Source organism: Pinus tabuliformis, chromosome 2_2 (assembly GCF_031772625.1).
Source record: "Pinus tabuliformis cultivar Carrire ecotype Pingquan chromosome 2_2, CPIR1, whole genome shotgun sequence".
Lineage (NCBI taxonomy): Eukaryota > Viridiplantae > Streptophyta > Pinopsida > Pinales > Pinaceae > Pinus > Pinus tabuliformis.
In genome coordinates this window covers 69151613-69177105 of record NC_142300.1, presented here as the reverse complement: position 1 = coordinate 69177105, position 25493 = coordinate 69151613, and positions in this window count along the sequence as shown.

Below are 25493 nucleotides of genomic sequence, written 5' to 3'. Positions count from 1 at the left end.
TTGACTATGATACCAGACTCATATAGTTAGCAAAGGAACAAGCAAGCACTTCATCCATTAAAGCCCTACCAACAGGAAAAGTGTTGTACAACACATTTCAGAACTTGTTTTTCATTGAGCATGAGATCAAACATTTGTTACTCACCAACCCCAATTTTGCCAAGTATACTGAAGCTGACGAGATCTATAGAAGAATGATGAATGTAAATTTACCTCATGCAAAATGGTGGGAGACAATCACTGATTTACTGTGATAAATTTACAAGAAAAAAGTTACGGCATAGTAAAAACAGAACAGCCAGGTAAACAAGTGAAAACAACACATTAGGGTCAAAGAGTATGAGCTGAAAGGTAAAAGTTAAAGCAGACTCCAACATGAAACACTAAAACAACAATCCAGCATAAAAGGTTACACTTCAACGATAAAGACCAACATAACTGTAATAAAAGGGACAACATGAAAGAATTCATTAGTTGTCTCTATCTTCTTGCAAGAAGATATTTGTATTTCCTAGAATAAATCTCAAGTTTGTTTTGAGATATTTTGTAATAATTTCTGTATAAATACTTCACAATTTGAAGTATGTAAGGTGGATTCTTAGACATTTCTATAGACTTTATTGAACGAAGACTCTAAGCTATTGTATCATTGTTTGTACCAAGAAGCTAGATTAATGAATAAAGTCAGGACATTTCACTGGATTCATGTGTAGTGCAAATTATAGACAAGTATTTTCCCTTGTGATTGTTATCTTTCTTTTAAAGTTTTCCATAATCTTTAATGTATCTGAAATCTGAATGCTATAATATGGAATGATATTTCAGAATTTGCTTCATTGAGCTCTATTATAACTATTATGCATTTTAATGTTTTCTGCAAAGTATTTAAATTAAGTAATTCTTGTTGCTCCTTAGTCTAGGTAGTTTTCCTCTGATCTATAGTAAAGGATTCTTGATTTCCCTTTGCTCATTATTATCTTGTGTTCCTCATTTTGATCCTAGTTAGAGGATTCTTAAGTGCCCTCTCACCCTGGTTAAGATCATTTCACCCATTCGACCTAAAGACATGTACTTCACTCTACTAGCTTGCCCTCTGAGCACTTCATTTAATGAGCTAATTCCAATTCTATTGCCCTTATTTGACTCCATATCCCAATGGTCCAAAGACTTCATTCTATCCATCTGTTTTAAGCATTCCACCATCCAACATTTTATAAAAATCCACAAACCCTTGAACTTTAAGAACTAGCCTAAAATCCCAGAAAACAAAGCTAAAAGATATAGAGAGAGCCCTCTTTGAGTCATAGGTTGGATAGAGCCTATACTTAAAAGATTGGTTTGTGGTTACCTCAGTATTTCCCTTCTTCTGATAACTTCTAAGGAAAATTCTAAGTGATAACACAGCTGACAGACAATGAGGATTTTGGTCTAAGGAGAAGAACAAGGGTGATGGTAGGAACCCCTTGTAGTGTTGGACTTGTGGAGGAGAGCATCACAGAAGAGATTGTGCACAACATCAAGGTGGAAGACCATATATCTACAGTTCTCAGGAGGCAAAGATAGTGGGGGATGTTGGATAGAGTATTCCTTGGATTTATGTAACCTTGGATAACAAGCAGGCAGATCATTGGGTGTCTATTATCAAGATGGATGGTAAGCTTTGTCATTAAGTTGTTTCTATTTTAATTGACCCTGGATCTAATTGTAGTTATGTTAATATTAACCTGGTGGATAAGTGCAGTTTGAATAAAGAAGTGCATGCAGAATCTTGGTTAGTGCAGTGAGCTACAGGTACAGAGAAAAGAGTTCATCATTGGGAAAGAGCTTGTGCATTTGAGTTGAGTAGTATGGCTACATCAGAGAATTTGAATGTGTTTCAGTTGGGATTGTATAATATTATTTTGGTTATGGATTGGTAGTACCTTCATAGGACTAAGGTATATTTTTATGACAAGGCTATTGAGTTCTTGGATGACAATGGAGAACAAAGGATATTGAATGGTAATAAGAAGGCAACATCAGTTAGAATGGCGACAACTATGCAGACCAAGCATAGTCACATAAAAGGGTGTGTGTTATTTGTTGTGCATATTTCTAGTGGAAAAGTTAAGTAACTTGAGGACAAGGATGCCTTGAGAAGGTATTTGGTTTTACAACAATTTCAATATGTGTTCCCGACAAATATTTTAGAGTTTCCACCTCACAGGGAAGTGGACTTCTCTATTGAGTCGGTACCAAGGGCATCACCAACATGAAAGTCACCATACAAGATAAGCACACTAGAGTTAGTGGAATTAAAGTTTCAGATGAATGAAATTCTTGACAAGGGATACATTAGGCCAAGTGTATTGCCTTGGGGTGCACTAGTGTTGTTTGTGAAGAAGAAGGATGGTACTCTCAGGTTATGCATTCATTACAGACATTTGAACAAAGTGACCATCAAGAAAAGGTATTCGTTGTCGAGGATTGATGACTTGTTCAACCAATCGAAGAGAGTAGTAGTGTTCTCAAAGATTGAATTGAGATTCAGAGATCATCAGGTATGCATTAAAGAAGAGGACATACACAAGACTACTTTCCAGACTAGGTATGGGTATTATTAGTTTGTAGTAGTTATATTTGGTTTGACTAATCCTCTAGCTACTTTTGTGTGCTTGATGAATAGTGTGTCGTGTGTTTATCTAGACAAGTTTGTTATTGTATTCATTGATGGCATATTGATATAGTCCAGTAATGAGGAAAAACATGTTGAACACTTAGCAACAATATTGAGATTGCTAAGAGAGCATCAACTGCATGTCAAGCTTAGAAAATGTAGTTTCTTTCAGACACAGGTACATTACTTAGGACATGTTGTTTCCAAGATAGGCCTAACAGTGGATCAGGAAAAGATAAGAGATATCATAGATTGGGAAACTCCTAGAAATGTGGATAGGGTAAGATAATTCATGGGGTTAGTAGGTTATTATAGGAAGTTCATCAGGAACTTCTCTTGGATTACATATCTCATTACATCATTGCAAAGGAAAGGTAAGAAATTTGAATGGATAGAGGAATGTGCATCCAATTTTGAGTAGTTGAAGCAATTGTTGACAAATGCTTTATTTTTAAAGATTACAGATCTAGACAAAGAGTTTTTGATCTATACAGATGCTTGCAAGAGAGGACTTGGTGGAGTCCTAATGCAGGAAGGACAAGAATTATGCTATGAATCAAGGAAACTGAATGAGGACGTGCAAAATTATGTACTCATGACCTTGAGTTACCAACGTTTCATGAATTGAAGAAGTGGAGACACTATCTTCTTGGAAAGAGGTTTGTATTGATGAGAGACCATTGTGGATTGAGGTATCTACTTGAGTAACTGAACTTGAATGCTAGAAAATCTAGATGGTTGTACACAATCAATGAGCTCAATTTTTGTATCGGATACATTGAAAGTAAAGAGAATAATGTTGTAGATGCTCTTAGCAGGAGAGTACAAGTAAACCACATAGCAACTATGAGTTCGTACGAGATAGATCTACAGGATCAGATCTTGCAAGCAAGATAACAGAATGACAGGTATAGGTATCTTATGTATAGGTTATAGTAGGGTACAGCTGATTAGGATGTGGATTATCATCTCACAATAGATAATTTGGTCAGATTTAAGGACAAGATATATGTGTTAGACAACAGTGAGCTTAAGAAGCTTACCTTGAGAGAATTTCATGTTAATCAATATTCAGGTCACCCAAGATATCATAATACAATGACAACGGTGAATAGGTTCTATTACTAGCCGAATTTGAGGAAGGAAGTGGCAATGTTTGTGACTAGATGCTTGGATTGTCAACAGGTAAATGCAGAATGTAAGCACCTAGGTGAATTACTACAATCAATTCTCATTCCAGAGTGGACATGGTTTCCATGGATTTCATTATAGGTTTGTTGAGGACATATAAACAACATGATTTCATCATGGTTGTGGTTGAAAGGTTGACAAAGGTAGCTCACTTCCTTCTAGTGAAGTATACTTATTCAACTAATGATGTAGTAGAGGTCTTCAACAGAGAGATAGTGAGGTTGCATGGTGTTCCAAAGAAGATTATGTCAGAAAAGGATGCCAAGTTCACTTCTAGGTTCTAAAAACAGTTATTTGTGGGTTTAAGTAGAGATTTGGCCTTCAACACATCTTATCATCCACAGAAAGATGGACAGAAAGAGTGGGTCAACAGGATTTTGGAGGACATGTTAAGAATGTACGTTTTGCATCAGCAGCGAAAGTGTGAAGCGTATCTTCCATTGGTAGAGGTTTCTTACAACAATGGGTATGATGAGTCACTGAGGATGAGTCTGTTTGAGGCACTCTCTGGGCAGATTTGTAACACTCCCATCAATTGGAGTGATCCAGTGAATAAGGTGTTGACAGGATTGGACAGGTTGGAAGATATGGAACATGAAATGCAGGTAATTAAGAGGAATATAAAGGCATCTCAGGATAGAGCAAATATTTATCCAGATCATAGTAGGATGTTCAAGGAGTTTCATGTTGGGGAACATGTGTACTTATGCATCAAGCCCAAGAATATGTCGTTGAGGATTAGATCATGTGTCAAACTAGCACCTTGGTTTTGTTGGCCTTTCAAGATTCTTGAGAGGATTGGATCAGTATCCTATTGACACCTTCAACAGTGAAAGAATATGATATTTTCCATGTGTCATTGATTAAGAAGTATGTTAAAGATGTTGATTAGGTGATTGACTGGTGTATATTGCAGGTGGAGCCAAAAGGAGAATTTCAGTCAAAACCTCAATGCTTTTTAGAGAGAAAGATGCTCATGCTTCAGAACCGTGTAATTGAGAAGGTTAAAGTGTAGTTGAAGCACTTTGGGCCCAATGAAGCTGCATGGGAGATGGATGATCAGATGCAGGCTATGTATCCTTCCTTGTTTGTTGGTTGAGTACATATTTATATATGGTTGTCATTGTAAATACCGCAATGATTTGTGTTATCAAGCTCTAATAAGCGGTATGGTTGTCATGTTGTTATGTTTGTCATGTTGGTTTTCTTTTCAATAGATTTTTCATTGTAAATATTGAAACGAGCTAAGATTATAAATATCCATGGGAATTATTTTTGCTATTCAGCAGCTTGTTGGTTGTAAGTGTCATTGAATGGCCCTGGTTAAAAATCCATGTAATAAAGCTAATAAAGGCAAAACAATAACCAAGGTCATGGGACACATATTCTAAGATGAATGTTGGGAAAAGTATAGAGATGGGGATCACTTGTAATTAATTAATTGCTATGGAAATTGGAAAAGGCAATGACAAAGGTTTTGGAAAGGCATGAGGCATTTATTGACATTTTGTTTAGGAAAATAATGTAAAATAGGAGAAAAATAAGGTGAAACATCACAGGTTGCAGGTGAGGAGAAAAATGAAGGAAAATAATGGAAAATGCAAGAAACTAGAGGCTTCAATGATAAAAAGACTTCAGAGGATCAGTTCATGGTTTTTTTTTTTTTTTTTTTCAGTTTTAGCTTGGAGCTCTCTCTATTTTCTTTCCCTCATACTCTTGCACAATTAGAGTTTTCTTGGAGAACTCTTGGATGAGAGTGGCATGCTTTGGATTTGGAGCAAGTAGGCAAGAGAAAAGAAATAAAGCGCAAGAGGACATCTGGATCAGCAGTGGCAACTCTTTTTTCTTACAAGTACTAAGTTGCATGTATGATTTCCTTGCTTGTTTTGGCATGCATGGCACATGCATGTGATTTTTGGGTCATTATTTGTCATTGGCTTGAAGGTTTGCCTGAATTGGTAGTGGTTTTTCCTATCCTTGACATTACCTGTATAGAACCGGTGTTGTGGGTTTCTTTCCTTTTGTTTTCTAGTTGGTTCTCATGTTCCTTATCATTGTGGTTTGAGTTACTAGTTCTTGGAGCCTTGGTTGGAAAAATGCTCTGGATGCTCTATAACAACTTGGGTTGAGTTATTAGTCCTGGACCCTTGGTTGGACAAATGCTCTAGAGCCCTTGGTGGGTTGAGCTACTAGTCCAGGAAGCCCTAGTTCAACAAAATCTCTGGAGCCTGACAACAAATCTGGGTTGAGTTACTAGTTATAGAAGCCTCGTTTCGAACAAATGCTCTAGAGCCTTGGGAAGCTCGGGTAGAGGCCAATTTGGTGATGGTTAGTGATGCATAGCTGTGAGGTGGAATCACTGATTAAGGGTCGAGGTTGTTTGGCTTCTCGAAACCCTGGTTTGATTTTGTTTGATTTGTTTCATGAGATCCCACATTCATGGTTGGAATATGGCATGGGGATGATTGGATAAAAGAGAGATTTGGTTCATCCCAATCTATGGTAGAGTGGTACGTGGAAGTCCCTGACTTGGTTGGATTTCCATATGTTAATAAGAGCTCATTTTCCTTTGGTATCTTCATGGGTAAATGTGTTTGTCATTATGTGGCTTTAATAGTTGTTTCATCATTGATATATCTCGGGTTGTCTGTTGGTTATGAGCATGTTTTAAGATAATATTAATGTATGCCTCTCATAATTTTTTGGTTAGTAGATGAAATAATAATGAATGAATGACGTAATAGACAACAATGTAGGTATTGGAAGGAGATATCAATCCTTCTTGACGATTCACAAATAAGTATGAGATCCCTATGTTCAGATCTGTTGTTGTAACCTATGGATCACATGTTCGTGATGTGTTTGATAGAATTCTTGTCATGGATAATAGGGTTCTGGGAAAGTCTTGGTTAAATTGTTTGCATTAGTAACCTTCTCTCAGTGTTAATTATCTTTTCTAGAAGTTTCAAGAATTTTTGGGCAGAGGCCTAAGACCTAGCCCTCAAAAAGTGGCATAGAATCTGGGGTCACTAAGAGGAGGGCCTAAGATGCAATTGTATTAGGTTGTTAGGTGGTGGATAAGTGGGTTGACAAGTGGTTGTTGGAAGCCCTAACTGGGCAGCCTCATCCACAGTAGTTTACTTCAATTTAGAACACCAATCATAAGGTATGGTTCACAGAGTTTTGTCTTGTGTGGGTCAAGGATATTGTCCAAATTTGGATCATATTATATTGCAACCTATAAGTGCCATGTATTGAGGTAAACTTGGGCAGTTATAGACCTTAATTAGGAGTAGAATTTATACTGAATGATTTGGGATCATTGGTTTGGTGGAGAGAAACATGTTGATAGCCCAAAGTAGCCCTACACGAGCTATCTTGAAGTGATGAAGAGGAGCTGAAGATTGGGTAAAATTTGGTGCTAAAGTGCAACACCTTGATGGACAAAGGTGACTGCTAGCCTGGAAGATTGGAGCTTGGGATTAGGCCTACCTAAAGAGAAGATTGGATCAGCCCATGTACATGCAACAGAAGTGACTTGCAACATTGTTAGGTGGCAACCCTCTTGGAGTCTCAATGTGTTGTCTTTTGAAGGACTAAGGGATAGCTAGTAAGCAGTACAGGAGCAAAGGACCGACACGACAAGATATGACATAGAAACAGCAGCGACATTTCCCATTATATCTTGTATACCATAGAGTGTTGTATTATCATATTTGGTTTAATATAATTAAGATTGGGGTTGTACATTATTGTACAATTTGTTAAAAATTGTGTATATTTGTGTTTCATGATTTACAACTTTATATTTTCACTATGAAAAGTATTTTATGGTTGAGATTCTTGGTTTTGTAGCATCAATGATTTTAAGAATTTAACTTAGACCCAAGGTCATGGAAATTCAACATGGTATTAGAGGGTGTCTGAGCTACTTTGGAAGTAAGTAAATCATAGTTGTGTGTAGCGAAGTACAACATGAGAGGGAGTTGGTCACATTGCAAGTGAAGGACTCACTACATTGTCGAAGTTGCAAGAAGGTCTCTGGTATGAGGACATGTTGGATGGGTTGTCCAACTATACTCCTTGGAAGGAAAGGATCAAGTTGGTCTTATGGGTCAACAAGATCTGCGAGTTTGTCGAGAAAGAGATCAAGAAGACAACTAACCCTAAGGAGGTGGAAATATGTGAAGATCTAGAGAAAAGGGCAAGATTGATCATCCTAGATGGTGTCAAGGATGCCATGATACCTCATTTTTCTAGCAAGAACAGTGCACATGAAATGTGGTTGGCTCTTTAGAATTTTTTCTAGAATAAGGAAAACAATTGTGTACTAGTATTAGAGGATAAGCTGAAGTCCATTAAGATGATAAAGGGTGAAAGCGTGACCTCATATCTGACAGATCGTCTCGGGTCAAAGATGGGTTTGCTGCCATCAGTGTGACTATCTCAGATGGAGATATGGTAAGGATTTCCTTGAAAGGGTTCACCGAGGAATGGAAGCCCTTCATCACAGGAATCGTTGCCAAGGAGAAGCTTCCAGACTAGGATAGGCTATGGGATGACTTCATTCAAGAAGAGTTGTGAAACGAGGATCTTCATCCAAATAAGAAGTCTTTGGATGATGATGTGGCACTTGCAACGTAAGTGAAGGGTACGCAAAAGAAGGACTTGAGTAAACTCAAGTGTTTCAGCAGTGGCAAGATGGGTCATTATTCATTGAGATGTCCGATGAAGAAGAGAGATGATGAGAAGAGGAAAGGAAAGTAGGTCGTTTGTGTTGCTAATTCAGCTGAGATAGATGATCTCACTAGGAGATTGGAAAAGGAGGACTTTGCTATGATTTCTCATTTCTTGTAGGGTACTATCAATGAGGATGGATGGTACATGGACAGTGGTGCAATGAAGAATATGACAAGGTCACAAGAGGTTTTTGAGACTCTAGTTGAATAGGGCTCGAAGTTGCACATGCTTTTGGGTGACAAGAGTCAATTGGATATCCGAGGATCGGTGGTTGTGACATTCAGGATGGAGACAAGATGTATGATGTGGGTCTAGGATGTACCATTTGTGCCAGGACTTAGATATAGCACCATTTTCATCCCAATGATCAAGAGGAAAAGTTTTGAGGTCTTTTTCTAGGATGGGAATGCAAGACTCAAGCCCAGAGGCTCTATGTACGATGGGATTGTACTAGGAGTTAGAGAGCATTAAGAGAGAAAGCAACAAAATTAGTCAAAGCCATGTAAGAGATGTCTATCTAAGCTACAGAAATGAACAAGCTGAGAGAAAAGGTGGCAAGTTTGGAAACTGACTGCAAACTTCCCCAACTTAAACAAGAGGAAGAAGCACAAAAGGCCCAAAGAATGAGTGAAAGGATTAAAATCCTAGGGAAAGACTTGACACTGGAGAAACCGCTAAGGCAAACCATCGAAATGTTGTGGGCCAATATCATTAACTCCTTCAAGGATATTTGGCCATCAATTCAAGTTATTTTTGAACAAACAGAGTTATTAAAGACTGTTATAGAAGCTTTCAAGAAAGTGAAAGAGGAGTTGGGAGATAAGCCAGAGGATGCCAATACACCCATCCACTTCCTCAACAACAAGAATAGGTATGAGCTCCATGAGCTAAATATATAAGATAGGACTGTGACCAATTTAGAAATAAAGAAGGTCCTTTCCAAAAGGAACCTTATGCTTTATTTGGAAGAAAAGTCCCACAGTATGGAGGTAGCCATTGATAGGTTCATGGCTAATTCCAGATTTTGAAGGAGAAAGGTCTGCCTAGTCCTATGGTTATTAATGACAAACTCATGACACAGTTTGACTATGATACTAGCCTCATACAGTTGGCTAAGGAACAAGCAAGCACTTCATCCATTAAAGCCCTGCCAACAGGAAAAGCGTTGTACAACACATTTGAGAACTTTTTTTTCATTGAGCATGAGATAAAAAATTAGTTCCTCACCAACCCCAATTTCGCCAAGTATAGTGAAGTTGAAGAGATCTATAGAAGAATGATGAATGTAAATTTACCTGATGCAAAATGGTGGGAGACAATGACTGATTTACTGTGATAAATTTACAAGCAAAAAGTTACTGCACAGTAAAAACAGAACAGCCAGGTAAACAAGTGAAAACAACACATCAGAGTCAAAGAGTATGAGCTGAAAGGTAAAAGTTAAAGAAGACTCCAGCGTGAAACACTACAACAAAAATCCAGCATAAAAGGTTACACTTCAACGATAAAGACCAGCATAACTGTAATAAATGGGATAGCATGAAACAATTCATTAGTTGTCTCTATCTTCTTTCAAGAAGATATTTGTTTTTGCTAGAATAAATCTCAAGTTTGTTTTGAGATATTTTGTAATAATTTTTGTATAAATACTTCACAATTTGAAGTATGTAAGGTGGATTCTTAGACATTTCTATAGAATTTCTTGATCGAAGACCCTAAGTTATTGTATTATTGTTTGGACCAACAAGCTAGATTAATGAATAAAGTCAAGACATTTCACTGGATTCATGTGTAGTGCAAAGTATAGACAAGTATTTTCCCATGTGATTGTTATCTTTCTTTTAAAGTTTTCCATAATCTTTAATGTATCTTAAATCTGAATGCTATAATATGGAATGATATTTCAGAATTTACTTCATTGCACTCTATTATAACTATTATGCATTTTAATGTTTTCTGCAAAGTATTTAAATTAAGTAATTCTTAGTTACTCCTTAGTCTAGGTAGTTTTCCTCTGATCTATAGTAAAGGATTCTTGATTTCCCTTTGCTCATTATTATCTTGTGTTCCTCATTTTGATCCTGGTTAGAGGATTCTTAAGTGCCCTCTCAACATGGTTAAGATCATTTCACCCATTCGACCTAAAGACATGTACTTCACTCTACTAGCTTGCCCTTTGAGCACTCCCTTTAATGAGCTAATTCCAATTCTATTGCCCTTATTTGAATCCATATTCCAATGGTCCAGAGACTTTATTCTATCCATCTGTTTTAAGCATTCCACCATCCAACATTTTATATAATTCCAAAAACTCTTGAACTTTAAGAACTAGCCTAAAATCCCAGAAAACAAAGCTAAAATATATAGAGAGAGCCCTCTCTGAGTCATAGGTTGGATAGAGCCTATACTTAAAAGATTGGTTTGTGGTTACCTCAGTCTTTCCCTTGTTCTAATAACTTCTAGGAAAATTCTGAGTGATAACACAACTGACACACGACGAGGATTTTGGTCTGAGGAGAGAACAAGGGTGATGGTAGGAAGCCCTTGTAGTCTTGGACTTGTGGAGGAGAGCATCACAGAAGAGATTGTGCACAACATCAAGGTTGAAAACCATAGATCTACAGTTCTCAGGAGGCACAGACAGTGGGGGATGTTGTATAGAGTATTCTTTGGATTTATGTAACCTTGGATAATAGGCAGGCAAATCACCGGGTGTCTATTATCAATATGGATGGTAAGCTTTGTGATTAAGTTGTTTCTATTTTAATTGACCCTGGATCTAATTGTACTTATGTTAATATTAACTTGGTGGATAAGTGCAGTTTGAATAAAGAAGTGCATGCAGAATCTTGGCTAGTGCAGTTGGCTATAGGTACAGAGAAAAGAGTTCATCATTGGGAAAGAGCTTGTGCATTTGAGTTGAGTAGTATGGCTACATCAGAGAATTTGAATGTGTTTCAGTTGGGATTGTATAATATGCTTTTCGCTATGGATTCGTAGTAACTTCATAGGACTAAGGTATATTTTTATGATAAGGCTATTGTGTGCTTGGATGATAATGGAGAACAAAGGATATTGAAGGGTAATTAGAAGGCAACATCAGTTAGAATGGCGACAGATATGCAGGACAAGCATAGTCACAAAAAAGGGTGTGTGTTATTTGTTGTGCATATTTCTAGTGGAAAAGGTAAGTAACTTGAGGATGAGGATGTCTTGAGGAGGTATTTGGTTTTACAGCAATTTCAAGATGTGTTCCTGACAAACATTTCAGAGTTGCCACCTCATAGGGAAATTGACTTCTCTATTGAGTCGGTACCAGGGGCATCACCAACATCAAAGGCACCATACAGGATAAGCACACTAGAGTTAGTGGATTAAAGTTGCAGATGAATGAAATGCTTGACAAGTGATACATTAGGCCAAGTGTATTGCCTTGGGGTGCACCAGTGTTTTTTGTGAAGAAGAAGTATGGTACTCTCAGGTTATGCATTCATTACAGACATTTGAACAAAGTGACCATCAAGAAAAGGTATCTGTTGTCGAGGATTGATGACTTGTTCAACCAATCGAAGAGAGCAACAGTGTTCTCAAAGATTGACTTGAGATTCAGAGATCATCAGGTACGCATTAAAGAAGAGGACATACACAAGACTACTTTCTAGACTAGGTATGGGCATTATTAGTTTGTAGTAGTTATATTTGGTTTGACTAATGCTCTAGCTAATTTTGAGTGCTTGATGAATAGTGTGTCGTGTGTTTATCTAGACAAGTTTGTTATTGTATTCATTGATGGCATATTGATATAGTCCAGTAATGAGGAAAAACATGTTGAACACTTAGCAACAATATTGAGATTGCTAAGAGAACATCAACTGTATGTCAAGCTTAGAAAATGTAGTTTCTTTCAGACAGAGGTACATTATATAGGACATGTTGTTTCCAATAAAGGCATAACAGTGGATCACGAAAATATAAGAGCTTCCATAGATTGGGAAACTCCTAGAAATGTGGATGAGGTAAGATAATTCATAGGGTTAGTAGGTTATTATAGGAAGTTCATCAGGAACTTCTCTCGGATTACATATCCCATTACATCATTGCAGAGGAAAGGTAAGAAATTCGAATGGATAGAGGAATGTGCATCTAATTTTTAGTAGTTGAAGCAATTGTTGACAAATGCTTCAGTTTTAAAGATTACAGATCCAGACAAAGAGTTTTTGGTCTATACAGATGCTTGCAAGAGAGGACTTGGTGGAGTCCTAATGCAGGAAGGACAAGTAGTATGCTATGAATCAAGGAAACTGAATGAGGACATGCAAAATGATGTACTCATGTCCTTGAGTTACCAACGTTTCATGAGTTGAATATGTGGAGACACTATCTTCTTAGCAAGAGGTTTGTATTGATGAGAGACCATTGTGGATTGAGGTATCTATTCGACTAACTGAACTTGAATGCTAGACAATCTAGATGGTTGGACAAGATCAGTGAGTTCAATTTTGGTATCAGATACATTGAAAGTAAAGATAATAAGGTTGTAGATGCTCTTAGCAGGAGAGTACAAGTAAACCACATAGCAACTATGAGTTCGTACGAGATAGATCTACAGGATCGGATCTTGCAAGCAAGATAACAGAATGATAGGTATAGGTATCTTATGTATAGGTTATAGTAGGGTACAGGTGATTAGGATGTGGATTATCATCTCACAATAGATAATTTGGTCAGATTTAGGGACAAGATATATGTGCTAGACAACAGTGAGCTTAAGAAGCTTACCTTGAGAGCATTTCATGTTAATCCATATTCAAGTCACCCAAGATATCATAATACATTGACAACGGTCAATAAGCTCTATTATTGGCCAAATTTGAAGGAGGAAGTGGCAAAGTTTGTGACTAGATTCTTGGATTGTCAACAAGTAAATGCATAATGTAAGCACCTAGGTGGATTACTACAATCGATTCTCATTCCATAGTGGAAATGGTTTCCATGCATTTCATTAGAGGTTATTTGAGGACATATAAACAACATGATTACATCATGGTTGTGGTTGAAAGGTTGACAAAGGTAGCTCACTTCCTTCTAGTGAAGTATACTTATTCAACTAATGATGTAGTAGAGGTCTTCAACAGAGAGATAGTGAGGTTGCATGGTGTTCCAAAGAAGATTGTGTCGGAAAAGGATGCCAAATTCACTTCTAGGTTCTAAAAAGATTTTTTTGCGGGTTTAAGGAGAGATTTGGCCTTCAACACATCTTATCTTCCACAGACAGATGGACAGAAAGAGAGGGTCAACAGGATTTTGGAGGACATGTTGAGAATGTACGTTTTGCATCAGCAACGAAAGTGGGAAGCATATCTTCCATTGGTAGAGTTTTCTTACAACAATGGGTATGATGAGTCACTAAGGATGAGTCTGTTTGAGGCACTCTCCGGGCGGATTTGTAACACTCCCATCAATTGGAGTGATCCAATGAACAAGGTGTTGACAGGATTGGACAAGTTGGAAGATATGGAACATGAAATGCAGGTAATTAGAAGAATATAAAGGCATCTGAGGATAGACAAAATATTTATGCAGATCATAATAGGATGTTCAAGGAGTTTCATGTTGGGGAACATGTGTACTTATGCATCAAGCCCAAGAATATGTCGTTGAGGATTAGATCATGTGTCAAACTAGCACCTTGGTTTTGTTGGCCTTTCAAGATTCTTGAGAGGATTGGATCAGTATCCTATTGACACCTTCAACAGTGAAAGCATATGATATTTTCCATGTGTCATTGATTAAGAAGTATGTTAAAGATGTTGATCAGGTGATTGACTGGTGTATATTGCAGGTGGAGCCAAAAGGAGAATTTCAGTCAAAACCTCAATGATTTTTAGATAGAGAGATGCTCATGCTTCAGAACCGTGTAATTGAGCAGGTTAAAGTGTAGTTGAAGCACTTTGGGCCCAATGAAGTTGCATGGGAGATGGATGATCAGATGCAGGTTATGTATCCTTCCTTGTTTGTTGGTTGAGTACATATTTATATATGGTTGTCATTGTAAATACCGCAATGATTTGTGTTATCAAGCTCTAATAAGCGGTATGATGCAGGAGCATCAAGACCATTTTTTTCATTGTAAATATGTGATTAAAGGGGGTGTGACACTTTTTAATATTTTATTAATTAATTTGCTATTTTTAATAAAATAGGAGAAAGTGAGGATTTTTGTAAATATTCTTTTAAGGAATATGAGAGAAAATAGAGTTAGATAGAAATTCTAGGAAGTATAAATGCTATGTACGGGACTTAGTTGAGTCCACACCTAAAATCTATTTAAATTAGATTTAGTTGCAAACCTTTAGGGATAGATCTAGATTTTAGGGATGTTGAGAGATTTAAGGGTTTGTTGAGGAATTGAAGGGATAAAGCATTAAATTAGATTATTTTTAAAATTGTATAAATAGGATTGAGAATAGGAGAGGAGTAGAGAGCTGGTTTGGAACAACCAAGGCTGTAAGCCTTCAGAAATTGTAAGGGTCATCAATCTGGAATATCAGGCCAAACAAAGTTTGTAAGTAATCTTGTTTTGGGTTCAGATTATATATATACATTTGGTGATTAGCTGCGAAAGTTATAGTTATTTCTGGTTAACTGTATATATGTGATTGAAGTATCGATTGTTGGGAAGGTTGACCGAAGGAAACCTGTAGTAAAAGCGAGATCGATTTATGTTGTTATCTGTGCATGAGTTAGGATTGGTCTGTATTTGATTAATAGAAAATGAAAAGAAAAGGGCGCCAGCATTTTAATACATTACAAGTCTGCAGTGTCAAGCTTTTGAAATCTTGAGGGGTCGATAGCAGAATTGCTATTCGTTGTGCGTTGTGAAAGGCGTTAACACTCTGCATCCAAATCGTTATGCATGAAAGGCGTTAACACTCTACATAAAAGGAGTATTTTGAATCTGCTGATTGTGTGAATCTCTATGGTAAAATTCTGTGAGTCTAAGTGCGTTCAATAGCAGAAATTGCTATTTGTTTAATGCGTTGAAATCGAATCTGGGCCGACTGAAGTGGAGTTTATGATGTTTCGGTGAATCGGTCATCTATTTCACACACTGCAAGTAAAATTGCTGTTCCATTGCTAGCATTCAAAAGAGATGGTGATTTAACATATATTGACAGCGCAGGTTTGAGTTCAATTCAGCAGAAACAAATCTGGGTTGAATTCTTATGTTAATCTGAATAGTTTTGTGATAAATCTCAGGCGCAGAAGATCTAGCCAGAGGGCGCAGAATTTATTTGATACATTGTTTATTTGAATTCATGTTATGATTGTGAATAAATGATATGCCATAGGCACGGTCCAGCAATTGAAAGTTAAAGGCGGAACGATGGTTACAAACCAGAAGCACGGCATTGAAACAACCCAATTGGCAATCATTGCAAATGTTGAAGCGCCAGACATGGGTAAATTAACGCAGGTAGGCACAGTCTTCAATTATCAATTGTATTGATGCGTTGAGTTTCGAATTAGAGCGCTGGAATGTTGAAGAAACGGTAGTATAACAGAAATAATCAAATCCGAATTGTGTGTGATGCAATGGTATTACTTTGTATTGGGGATGTTGAAAAGAAAGAGGCGTATATCTATTTGATAGTTGTGGGCAAACACATTAATGTTAATGCCGTGCCATATTTCTGAGTGTTATTAATCTAGTAATCAACCAATAATATGTGTGGTTGACGTCAATTGCGTAAAGGATGAATGGTATTATAATTTTGTTTGATTAAATAACGTCCATCTTGTTTAAAAGGACAAAGGTGCACAGAAACAATGGATTCAGAGTTGATTTGTTAATCGAGCTATTGGTGAAGTTGAAATTATTAGTTGGATCAGAGGAAATGAATTCTGGTTGAATATAGAATGGAACTCTGGTATTCTCGCATTAAAATCAAACAAATCCCATTGGTATGTGGTGTATAAGATCAATATGTGTGTCACATTGAGTAAGAGCGCATTCTTGAGTCTAGTCATAGTTACAGATTTTATTTGTGGGAGCACTGAAATGTTTGGCTGCGTTGAGGAATCATGGCAGGAATGAATTCCTTGAGCATGAATTCAAGGTATGTGTGTGGGTGATTGTTCGTAGACAGATTTGAAGTTTAAACCTTAGGCTGCAAATACCTTTTGATGAAAGATATATATGTTGTGGTGATGACTCAAGCCATTGGAAAGAAATGATAATGTGAGTCTAAATTTAATTTGGGATGGGGAAAAACAAAATTGGACATTGTCATTAAATAGTGAATGATTTATTTCATTGGGTTTGATTGAAGATTTCAAAGTTATGAATTTGCCGTGAAGGAGTAAACTTTCATATACAGAGATTGTGAAATGGTTTCATAACCATAAATAGAAAGATAACTTCTGCTATTGGGAAATGTATGAAATTGCTCAGATTGGAATCTTAGTATGGCAGTGATTGCAATGCATGATTATATGCATAGACAGGGTTTTAAAGATTCTGGGGGTTTGCAGGCTCAGCCTGTATCAATTTTTGGTATCAGAGTTTGGCTCTGTTGAGTTGAAAATTGTTTATTTTGAAAACTGAAATGTATTTTTGACTATTGATGAATGAAGATCAGAGTTTTAAATCTGATATGCAGCATACATAATTGCAAGTGAACATGATTTCCAGGAGGAAAAGATCATGCAAGATCTTATGAGGTGAGATGATTTTTCTGATTTGAAATTTGTGATGAGAGTTTATGGTTGCAGAGAAGATGATGGCAGTGAACCTGGCATTCAACTAAAGGCTGAATAAGGAGGACAGTTGCAGTGTCCTGAAGAAGAAGGTGAGTTGAAGAGATAGCCTGAAGAGAGCAGAGAGAGTGCTCGAAAGGTTCCAGAGGCAGTGAACCAGTACTTACCAAAAGACTGAGTGAGAAGGGCTTGGTGAGGTAAGTGACAGCAGAAGAGATTGCTGTCATAGAGGCTAGTACAACTCATAGTGAGTGAACAACTCATGGAGAAAGTGATCATGGAGGATCAAAGAAGAGGTTCAGAGGAATGCCACAGCGATGAGATGACTGCAGAAGTCAGAGAAAGAGAGATTGCAGTAATGAAAGTGCAATTGCAGGTACTAGAGGAATGGCTGCAAGAGCAGGAAAACCAGAATAGAGGATGGATCTTTCCACTGAAGGGAAAGAAAGTGAAGTGGCAGAGGCTACAACAGAAAAGAGATCGACAGATAAACATGCAGTTAACGGAAGAGCTGAAGAAGCTTGAGCAGATGATGGATGTACAATTGAAGTGTACGCAACTCAGAGCAGCTGAGTTGGAAGAGGAGGTTTCTAATGATCAAACAGAGGAAGAGATCATTGATGAATTCTTGAATTATTGGGCAGATCCAGATCAACTGGATAATATGAACTCTTGTGTTTTTATAGCTGACAGTTGTGATGTGATTACAGGTTTTGTTGAAGAGGAAGTTCATGGGAATGAAGAAGATGATCAGCGGGAAGAGCTGGTATATGAACCGAAGATTAAAGTTGTTGAGACTTGTAGTTTTCAAACTGACAAGTTGTGTATGAATGCAGGGACTGTAAGTGATGGTGATGTTATGCTTCAGCAATGTCACAGAGAAATTGCATTGCTAGAATATTTGTTGGAAAATTCGGAGTATGACAGGGAGATGGCAGAAGAAAGAGTTCAGTACAGTGAACGAGTGCATAAAGATATCATGGAAGCAGATGATGTGAGAGAAAGACTGGTTGACAGTCTTGAGAATTCTTCAGAGGATTCTTTGGGCAAAGAGAATCAGCATACTGATGTGCTGATAGTGGAGGAGACTTCAGAACAGCATACCGAAGTGCTGGCGAAGGAGGATAAGGCACTGATGCCTTCTGATTTTTATTCTAACAAGTGTTTTGTGAATGCAGGTATTGTTGCAGAACATTTGACTCAATTGAGAAGTAAAATGAAGGAAGAAGAAGTTTTCTGTTCTAGAAAACAAGAGGGCATGGATGATAGGGTGGCAGTGAAGACTGAACAAATCAGAACAGAAACAAGCATAGAAGCAAAAAGTCAGCGAGTGACAATACAAACTGAGAAAGCCGTCTTAGCTCAGCAGACAGCAAGAAATCAACAGCCGGGAGATTTATTAGACCGAGAGATTGAAAGTATCAGAAGACTGATGACAAAAGAATCCCGGAAGAAACCAGTAGTAGCAAGGAAGAGAAGCAGCAGAAGCAGCAGCAAAATGAAAATAGAGACAGATTGTGAAAGTGTAGAAAGTGGAAAGTTACAACACAAGATATGGGATCCAGGCATACACAGATCCGAACACATGATCAGGCGATCATGTTTAGTTTTAACGTTGGGAGTCTGATGCAGGAGCATCAAGACCATATTTTTCATTGTAAATATGTGATTAAAGGGGGTGTGACACTTCTTAATATTTTATTAATTAATTTGTTATTTTTAATAAAATAGGAGAAAGTGAGGATTTTTGTAAATATTATTTTAAGGAATATGAGAGAAAATAGAGTTAGATAGAAATTCTAGGAAGTAGAAATGCTATGTACGGGACTTAGTTGAGTCCACACCTAAAATATATTTAAATTAGATTTAGTTGCAAACCTTTAGGGATAGATCTAGATTTTAGGGATGTTGAGAGATTTAAGGGTTTGTTGAGGAATTGAAGGGATAAAGCATTAAATTAGATTTCTTTTAAAATTGTATAAATAGGATTGAGAATAGGAGAGGAGTAGAGAGCTGGTTTGGAACAACCAAGGCTGTAAGCCTTCAGAAATTGTAAGGGTCATCAATCTGGAATATCAGGCCAAACAAAGTTTGTAAGTAATCTTGTTTTGGGTTCAGATTATATATATACATTTGGTGATTAGCTGCAAAAGTTATAGTTATTTCTGGTTCACTGTATATATGTGATTGAAGTATCGATTGTTGGGAAGGTTGACCGAAGGAAACCTGCAGTAAAAGCGAGATCGATTTATGTTGTTATCTGTGCATGAGTTAGGATTGGTCTGTATTTGATTAATAGAAAATGAAAAGAAAAGGGTGCCAGCATTTTAATACATTAAAAGTCTGCAGTGTCAAGCTTTTGAAATCTTGAGGGGTCGATAGCAGAATTGCTATTCGTTGTGCATTGTGAAAGGCGTTAACACTTTGCATCCAAATTGTTATGCATGAAAGGCGTTAACACTCTACATAAAAGGAGTATTTTGAATCTGCTGATTGTGTGAATCTCTATGGTAAAATTCTGTGAGTCTAAGTGCGTTCAATAGCAGAAATTGCTATTTGTTTAATGCGTTGAAATCGAATCTGGGCCGACTGAAGTGGAGTTTATGATGTTTCCGTGAATCGGTCATCTATTTCACACACTGCAAGTAAAATTTATATTCCATTTCTAGCATTCAAAAGAGATGGCGATTTAACATATATTGACAGCGCAGGTTTGAGTTCAATTCAGCAGAAACAAATCTGGGTTGAATTCTTATGTTAATCTGAATAGTTTTGTGATAAATCTCAGGGGCAGAAGATCTAGCAAGAGGGCGCAAAATTTATTTGATACATTGCTTATTTGAATTCATGTTATGATTGTGAATAAAACAGTGAAATGATATGCCATAGGCACGGTCCAGCAATTGAAAGTTAAAGGCGGAACGATGGTTACAAACCAGAAGCACGGCATTGAAACAACCTAATTGGCAATTATTGCAAATGTTGAAGCGCTAGACATGGGTAAATTAACGCAGGTAGGCACAGTCTTCAATTATCAATTGTATTGATGCGTTGAGTTTCGAATTAGAGCGCTGGAATGTTGAAGAAATGGTAGTATAACAGAAATAATCAAATCCGAATTGTGTGTAATGCAATGGTATTACTTTGTATTGGGGATGTTGAAAAGAAAGAGGCGTATATCTATTTGATAGTTGTGGGAAAACACATTAATGTTAATGTCGTGCCATATTTCTGAGTGTTATTAATCCAGTAATCAACAAATAATATGTGTGGTTGATGTCAATTGCGTAAAGGATGAATGGTATTATAATTTTGTTTGATTAAATAACGTCCATCTTGTTTAAAAGGACAAAGGTGAACAAAAACAATGGATTCAGAGTTGATTTGTTAATCGAGCTATTGGTGAAGTTGAAATTATTAGTTGGATCAGAGGAAATGAATTCTGGTTGAATATAGAATGGAACTCTGGTATTCTCGCATTAAAATCAAACAAATCCCATTGATATGTGGTGTATAAGATCGATATGTGTGTCACATTGAGTAAGAGCGCATTCTTGAGTCCAGTCATAGTTACAGATTTTATTTGTGGGAGCACTGAAATGTTTGGCTGCGTTGAGGAATCATGGCAGGAATGAATTCCTTGAGCATGAATTCAAGGTATGTGTGTGGGTGATTGTTCGTAGACAGATTTGAAGTTTAAACCTTAGGCTGCAAATACCTTTTGATGAAAGATATATATGTTGTGGTGATGACTCAATCCATTGGAAAGAAATGATAATGTGAGTCTAAATTTAATTTGGGATGGGGAAGAACAAAATTGGACAGTTTCATTAAATAGTGAATGATTTATTTCATTGGGTTTGATTGAAGATTTCAAAGTTATGAATTTGCCGTGAAGGAGCAAAATTTCATATACAGAGATTGTGAAATGGCTTCATAACCATAAATAGAAAGATAACTTCTGCTATTGGGAAATGTATGAAATTGCTCAGATTGGAATCTTAGTATGGCAGTGATTGCAATGCATGATTCTATGCATAGACAGGGTTTTAAAGATTCTGGGGGTTTGCAGGCTCAGCCTGCGTCACGGTATGGGTGTCATGTTGTTATGTTTTTCATGTTGGTTTTCTTTTCAATAGATTGTTCATTGTAAATATTGAAACGAGCTAAGATTATAAATATCCATGGGAATTATTTTTGCTATTCAGTAGCTTGTTAGTTGTAAGTGTCATTGAACACCGATGACATTGTTCCCCCAAGGGGGAGACTTTTGTAATGGCCCTGGTTAAAAATCCATGTAATAAAGCTAATAAAGGCAAAACAATAGCCAAGGTCATGGGACACATATTATAAGATGAATGTTGGGAAAAGTATAGAGATGGGGATCACTTGTAATTAATTAATTGCTATGGAAATTGGAAAAGGCAATGACAAAGGTTTTGGAAAGGCATGAGGCATTTATTGACATTTTATTTATGAAAATAATGTAAAATAGGAGAAAAATAAGGTGAAACATCACAGGTTGCAGGTGAGGAGAAAAATGAAGGAAAATAATGGAAAATGCAAGAAACTAGAGGCTTCAATGATAAAAAGACTTCGGAGGATCAGTTCATGGTTTTTTTTTTCAGTTTTAGCTTGGAGCTCTCTCTATTTTCTTTCCCTCATACTCTTGCACAATTAGAGTTTTCTTGGAGAACTCTTGGATGAGAGTGGCATGCTTTGGATTTGGAGCAAGTAGGCAAGAGAAAAGAAAGAAAGCGCAAGAGGACATCTGGATCAACAGAGGAAACGGTTTTTTCTTACAAGTACTAAGTTGCATGTATGATTTCCTTGCTTGTTTTGGCATGCATGGCACATGCATGTGATTTTTAGGTCATTATTTGTCATTGGCTTGAAGGTTTGCCTGAATTGGTAGTGGTTTTTCCTATCCTTGACATTACCTGTATAGAACCGGTGTTGTGGGTTTCTTTCCTTTTGTTTTCTAGTTGGTTCTCATGTTCCTTATCGTTGTGGTTTGAGTTACTAGTTCCTGGAGCCTTGGTTGGAAAAATGCTCTGGATGCTCTATAACAACTTGGGTTGAGTTATTAGTCCTGGACCCTTGGTTGGACAAATGCTCTAGAGCCCTTGGTGGGTTGAGCTACTAGTCCAGGAAGCCCTAGTTCAACAAACTCTCTGGAGCCTGACAACAACTCTGGGTTGAGTTACTAGTTATAGAAGCCTCGTTTCGAACAAATGCTCTAGAGCCTTGGGAAGCTCGGGTAGAGGCCGATTTGGTGATGGTTAGTGATGCATAGCTGTGAGGTGGAATCACTGATTAAGGGTCAAGGTTGTTTGGATTCTCGAAACCCTGGTTTGATTTTGTTTGATTTGTTTCATGAGATCCCACATTCATGGTTGGAATATGGCATGGGGATGATTGGATAAAAGAGAGATTTGGTTCATCCCTATCTATGGTGGAGTGGTACGTGGAAGTCCCTGACTTGGTTGGATTTCCATATGTTAATAAGAGCTCATTTTCCTTTGGTATCTTCATGGGTAAATGTGTTTGTCATTATGCGGCTTTAATAGTTGTTTCATCATTGATATATCTCAGGTTGTCTGTTGGTTATGAGCATGTTTTAAGATAATCTTAATGTATGCCTCTCATAGTTTTTTGGTTAGTAGATGAAATAATAATGAATGAATGACGTAATAGACAACAATGTAGGTATTGGAAGGAGATATCAATCCTTCTTGACGATTCACAAATAAGTATGAGATCCCTATGTTCAGATCTGTTGTTGTAACCTATGGATCACATGTTCGTGATGTGTTTGATAGAATTCTTGTCATGGATGATAGGGTTCTGGGAAAGTCTTGGTTAAATTGTTTGCATTAGTAACCTTCTCTCAATGTTAATTATCTTTTTTGGAAGTTTCATGAAGTTTTGGGCAGAGGCCTAAGACCTAGCCCTCAAAAAGTGGCATAGAATCTGGGGTCACTAAGAGGAGGGCCTAAGATGCAATTGTATTAGGTTGTTAGGTGGTGGATAAGTGGGTTGACAAGTGGTTGTTGGAAGCCCTAACTAGGCAGCCTCATCCACAATAGTTTACTTCAATTCAGAACACCAATCATAAGGTATGGTTCACAGAGTTTTGTCTTGTGTGGGTCAAGGATATTGTCCCAATTTGGATCAGATTATATTGCAACCTATAAGTGCCATGTATTGAGGTAAACTTGGGCAGTTATAGACCTTAATTAGGAGTAGAATTTATAGTGAATGATTTGGGATCATTGGTTTGGTGGAGAGAAACATGTTGATAGCCCAAAGTAGCCCTACACGAGCTACCTTGAAGTGATGAAGAGGAGCTGAAGATTGGGTAAAATTTGGTGCTAAAGTGCAACACCTTGATGGACAAAGGTGACTGCTAGCTTGGAAGATTGGAGCTTGGGAGTAGGCCTACCTAAAGAGCAGATTGGATCAGCCCATGTACATGCAACAGAAGTGACTTGCAACGTTGTTAGGTGGCAACCCTCCTGGAGTCTCAATGTGTTGTCTTTTGAAGGAGTAAGGGATAGCTAGTAAGCAGTACAGGAGCAAAGGACCGACACGACAAGATATGACATAGAAACAGCAACGACATTTCCCATTATATCTTGTATAGCATAGAGTGTTGTATTATCATATTTGGTTTAATATAATTAAGATTGGGGTTGTACATTATTGTACAATTTGTTAAAAATTGTGTATATTTGTGTTTCATGATTTACAACTTTATATTTTCACTATGAAAAGTATTTTATGGCTGAGATTCTTGGTTTTGTAGCATCAATGATTTTAAGAATTTAACTTAGACCCAAGGTCATGGAAATTCAACATGGTATTAGAGGGTGTCTGAGCTACTTTGGGAGTAAGTAAATCATAGTTGTGTGTAGCGAAGTACAACATGAGAGGGAGTTGGTCACATTGCAAGTGAAGGACTCACTACAATGTCGAAGTTGCAAGAAGGTCTCTGGTATGAGGACATGTTGGAGGGGTTGTCCAACTATACTCCTTGGAAGGAAAGGATCAAGTTGGTCTTATGGGTCAACAAGATCTGTGAGTTTGTCGAGAAAGAGATCAAGAAGAAAACTAACCCTAAGGAGCAGGAAATATATGAATATCTAGATAAAAGGGCAAGATTGATCATCCTAGATGGTGTCAAGGATGCCATGATACGTCATTTTTCTAGGAATAACAGTACACATGAAATGTGGTTGGCTCTCTAGAATTTGTTCTAGAATAAGGAAAACAATTGTGTACTAGTATTAGAGGATAAGCTGAAGTCCATTAAGATGATAAAGGGTGAAAGCGTGACCTCATATCTGACAGATCGTCTCGGGTCAAAGATGGGTTTGCTGCCATCAGTGTGACTATCTCAGATGGAGATATGGTAAGGATTTCCTTGAAAGGGTTCACCGAGGAATGGAAGCCCTTCATCACAGGAATCATTGCCAAGGAGAAGCTTCCAGACTAGGATAGGCTATGGGATGACTTCATTCAAGAAGAGTTGTGAAACGAGGATCTTCATCCAAATAAGAAGTCTTTGGATGATGATGTGGCACTTACAACGTAAGTGAAGGGTACGCAAAAGAAGGACTTGAGTAAACTCAAGTGTTTCAGCAGTGGCAAGATGGGTCATTATTCATTGAGATGTCCGATGAAGAAGAGAGATGATGAGAAGAGGAAAGGAAAGTAGGTCGTTTGTGTTGCTAATTCAGCTGAGATAGATGATCTCACTAGGAGATTGGAAAAGGAGGACTTTGCTATGATTTCTCATTTCTTGTAGGGTACTATCAATGAGGATGGATGGTACATGGACAGTGGTGCGATGAATAATATGACAAGGTCACAAGAGGTTTTTGAGACTCTAGTTGAATAGGGCTCGAAGTTGCACATGCTTTTGGGTGACAAGAGTCAATTGGAGATCTGAGGATCGGTTGTTGTGACTTTCAGGATGGAGACAAGATGTATGATGTGGGTCTAGGATGTACCGTTTGTGCCAGGACTTAGATATAGCACCATTTTCATCCCAATGATCAAGAGGAAAAGTTTTGAGGTCTTTTTCTAGGATGGGAATGCAAGACTCAAGCCCAGAGGCTCTATGTACGATGGGATTGTACTA